The sequence below is a fragment of the Malaclemys terrapin genome, chromosome 3 (assembly GCF_027887155.1).
Source record: "Malaclemys terrapin pileata isolate rMalTer1 chromosome 3, rMalTer1.hap1, whole genome shotgun sequence".
Taxonomy (NCBI): Eukaryota; Metazoa; Chordata; order Testudines; family Emydidae; genus Malaclemys; species Malaclemys terrapin.
This window is the reverse complement of record NC_071507.1, coordinates 28,333,042-28,337,874: the sequence shown is the minus strand read 5'-3', so window position 1 is coordinate 28,337,874 and position 4,833 is coordinate 28,333,042. Positions and strand designations below refer to the sequence as shown.

Sequence of the window (4,833 nt, the reverse complement as noted above, 5' to 3'; positions counted from 1 at the left end):
ACGGTTACCTATAACCACGGCAGGAGGGTTCGGAGCAAGGGTGGAGCACTGCCTGCTGCCAGAAGTAACCAGCTGCCAGTGTCCACCCTGAGCCATCTCCTCCTCCTCCAGTGGTGTATCAGCAGTCCTGTGTACTGGGACAGCTACCTCAGCTGTCTCCACATGGACACTGTCGAGGAATTGCTCGTGGATACGGATGCTCCTCAACCTAGCCACCTCCTCCTGTAGCTCTCCCACCTGCTGCCTGAGAGATTCCACCAGCAGGCACCTCTCACATTCCTTGGACCTCAAGGGAATGCAAAGGTTGCACCCACTTAATACTCCTTGGGGTGTAAACCACCCCAAAGGGGAAAAGGAGGAGGTAAAAACATGCCATGCAGTTCCCCACTTTGCACCATCCCACAGAGACTGCCAGCTCCAGAGAGGGGAGCATACACTATTCCAAGGCAGTGTGGTATGCACTCCCTATGTATGCCTAGGGAGGCCAGTGTATGTATCCTTAAAGCATAATCCCTGGGGCTATGATACATCCCCATTCCCCCACCTCCACCCCAATTGTTTCCCTGTGTGAAATCACACACTGTGGTCCTGTTTTTAGGGCTTAATGCTTCATCCTTGCACCCAACATTTCCATTGATATCCTAGTGAGGATTTTAAATTTTTCCAGGCATATGGGTATTCTTTCATGGGTAAACATTTCCATGGCTACAGGTTCTTTGCATGCAATGGAATGATTTATACGGTGTTTTACAGAGATTGAAACTCTCAATACAGAAAAGATTAAGAGAGTGCTCATGGGATGGAGAAATGACCAGATGAAATGATGGTTTGGGTGCTTGATATTGATTTCAGCTTCACAACCTGGGGCTCTTTGGGGTCTCCAGATGCTTTTGGATGTCCAGGGATTAGTGGTTGCCTATAGGTGCTTTCTAAGTTTGTTTTTCACATGAAGGTTGCATCCTTTCCTCTTTGATCTTGTAGGTTCCTATATTAGACTGCATCTTAAAACCATTCTGAAACAGTGGTTTTAAGGATGCTTTCATTCACACAATCTCACTTGTCCTTGGCTTTGTGGCTCTCTGTTTTCCTGGGCAGCAGTACAGCATGGATGCCCTGAGTGGTAGTAACCCCTCCCCACCCCTAGTAGCTTGTTCAGTTCCTCATCATTACAAACAGTTAGCTGCAAGTGCTTGGGGATAATCTATGTTTTCTTGTACCCCGAGCCATGTTACCAGTCAACTCTAGTATTTCAGCTGTCAGACATTCTATCACTGCAACCAAATAAACTGGGGCTCCGGCTCCTACTTGCTGTACATAGTTCTCTTTGTGCAGCATTGGGTGCACACAGCCCAAGGGGGACAGCAAACCAGCATGAGAAGAATGAGACTTGGACTGTGCTGACCTTCCCTGCTTTCCACAGCCAGACATCACACTGATCTTCTAAACCATTGCTTTCTCTTACAACAACAACAACAACAAAATAATCCCTTACGAAAAACAGCAGCGGGAGCAGAATGTTACTGGTTGCCTTCTCACATGTAGCTAATTACACCTATGAACCTTGATTAGCACTGGCTATCTGTGGATGGCTGGGTGGTGTTGAAGTGCTGGTATTGACCTGTAAAGCTATAAAAGGTTTGGTAGCAAGTTATTCTCTCTCCATATGTGACACTGCAGGCATTGTGATCATCTGAGGTGCTCAAGTTTATAGTACCCTGCTGTGAACGGGAGAGGTATGTTGGCAAGAGGTTGTTGGTAAGTGATCTTTGGTTCTAGAACATAGCCCTTTTAGTCCACTAAATCCTGAATTGGGTGCTCTTCAAGACTTACTCTGTTTTATCAAAGATTTTTCCCAGGGAAATGTTGATACAGAAAGCCCCCAGAAAAGCCAACTTAAAACGTAGATTGCTGACAATAGGCTTTAACATACCAATTAATATAAAGGTTGTGACTTAAAAATATTATTTTAATAAAAGACTTCAAATGTATGCTCTGAATTTTTTAAAAGTATTGTGCCAAATTCTTGTTCTTTTTAGTTTATCTTTGATCATTTACATAGCCACATGGAGTATGTGAGTAGGAGGAGACAGCCAGCCTTTCTGATCATCCTTAAAATGCTGTCAAATATATTTTAAATATCCACTTATAATTCATATTTTCTTTTAATTTTTTAGATGTATTCTGTTTTTAATTACAGTTTTCATGCTGCCATAACAATTAGCTATGGATTAATTTCCTTTTGAGTTTAATGAGGTGATCAAATTTCTTAAGGCTTGGTCACTGGCATGACACACATTTTTAACTTAATGAAAACCCCGACTACCTGGCACAATAGATAGAAATGCTACTGTAATTTAAGGAGGGCTTGAATGGAGTTCAGGGGAAAAAAATTCTAATAAAGTAGATATGAACCAAAACAGATGGTAAAGACTTTTAATCAATAGCATGTAGTACTAGTAAAAAAAAAAAGGTGACAATGTTAATCTAGGTGAAGGGACTCTGATTAGCACCCTTTGACTTTTCTATAATAGCTGAGTCTGATGTATCCTATTTATACATCTCTAATAAAGAGCTTTCAGCCATATTGTAATGCTCTCTGAGGGCTAATTTCGAAAGACATGGCAATATGAGTGTCAGGTTGACAAGCTTGCATCCTCTTTATGCTATGAAGTGTTAAGTTGATGAAGAGGTCAGTGAATTGTCTTTCTAAGTCTCCCAGCTGGGGACTAATACTGCATAATGGGGGAGGGGGTGGACTCCTAAGATCCAACTTTAACCTAGCCAGCCCAAGGGTTTAAACAAGCAACATTCCAACTGAAGTGAGTAATTCTCAGAAGAGCTTAGCTCGAATGGCCTTATTAGTATAGATTCATTTCAAAATCCATTGCTGAATGGACATACGAGACACCAGTTATTAGGAAAAGACAGGTAATATTAAAGAGGGGTTTAATTATTAGAAATAGATAGTTGGGTTTGTGATGACTGGGAAAACCGCATGGTGAATTGCCTGCTGGGTACAAAGGATGTGGACCTCTTGAGACATCTAGATAGACTTATGAGCAGTTCTGGAGAGGAGCCAGTGGTGTGATGGGATCCCTGGGGTACAAACTATAGCTTTACCCTGTACCTCTGTGCCCCCTTAACTCTCCAGCCTGGACTGTCTCTCACAATGCTTTGCTAGTGACAAGCAGCAACCCTCTCCGGGCACTGTTATCACTCAATACAACAGCATGTGGTGCTCCACAACCAGCTAAAATGCATTAGTGATCCCTGAACCACTCATGAATCACACAAAGAAAGGCACCAGCAAATCTTGCAAACCCCTGTCTTGCACCCCAGAACTGTACCATTTTGCCCCGGTCAGAAGCCTGACCGGTGGAAGTTCATTACCCAGTCCTCCCCTCCCTCGAAGTGGAGAGGACACACACTAGCCTTTGTAAACTAAACTGAGATTTCCCAAGCACTTCAATCATAACACACTTTTTTAGGTAAAATATAGTACAGATTTATTAACTACAGAAAGATAGATTTTAAGTGATTATTAGTGGTAGGCATAAAAGGTCAGAGATAGTTACCAAAGAAAATAAAAAGTAATCATGCACTCTAAATCCTAGACATTATTAGACTGAGCAATATTTGGCTCAAGCAGGTTTTATTCACCACACTGGATGTTACAGGTAGGTTACAGTCCTTAATACAGACTTTCCCTTTAAGTCTGGGACCAGTCTCCTCAGTTCAAATCTTTGTCTTCCCAGCATTCTCGTTCCTTCCAGAATATGTGGGGGAGGAAAAAGGTAATTGCATGATGCCACTGTCCTTTATTTTATGCCCACATGTGCCTGGAAAATGGAAATTACTAGCCCAGACATGTCCTGATGGACTTTGCTGTGTCCCAGACTTAGGCAATCCCAATTTTGTGGTGCTTGGGCAACTCTTTTACAGAATTGTAAATCTCTTGTTTACAACTCCCCTGTTGATTAATGGTCACGTAACACCCACCTAAGGGTGGATCACCTCATTTGTTGTCACTGGAGAACTAGCATTTGACAACTCCCAGACTTACAACATATTTCAATAACAACCATGCAGCAAAAGCTTATAACTTCATACCCACTAACCAAACACATATTCTGACATTTTCAGCAGATCATGACCTTTCATATGATATTTTACTTGGCATGCTTTGTATGAAATATCACAACCATATATGTGGGTTACAGGGTGCTACTTTGAGGTACGGTGTGTCATAGTGGTTGTGATACAAGTAGGTACCAATGACATAAGGAGAGTTAGGAGAAAGGTCCTGAAGGGCAAATATAGACTGCTAGGTAAAATATTAAAGTTCAGAACCTCCATGGTAGCATTCTCTGAAAGCTTCTAGTTCCACTCAGAGGGCCAGTTAGACAGGCAAAATTGCAAGGTCTTAGTGCATGGATGAGACAATGGTGTTCAGAGAACATATTTAGGTTTATTAGAACTGGGGAGCCTTTAGGGAAAGAAGGATGTGGGGGAGGGATAGCTCAGTGGTTTGAGCATTTGCTTGCTAAACCCAGGGTTGTGAGTTCAATCCTTGAGATAGAATCATAGAATATCAGGGTTGGAAGGGACCTCAAGAGGTCATCTAGTCCAACCCCCTGCTCAAAGCAGGACCAATTCCCAACTAAATCATCCCAGCCAGGGCTTTGTCAAGCCAGGCCTTAAAAATCTCCAAGGAAGGAGACTCCACCACCTCCCTAGGTAACGCATTCCAGTGCTTCATCACCCTCCTAGTGAAATAGTGTTTCCTAATATCCAACCTGGACCTCCCCCACTGCAACTTGAGACCATTGCTCC

The 4,833-nt window shown here is 42.7% G+C and overlaps 1 pseudogene; it reads right to left on the bottom strand.

The window, feature by feature from the left end:
- Positions 1-1,053: 1,053 nt before the first annotated feature.
- LOC128834856 (histone H2A-beta, sperm-like) lies at positions 1,054-1,428 on the bottom strand (annotated as a pseudogene).
- Between the last annotated feature and the right edge of the window lie 3,405 nt (positions 1,429-4,833).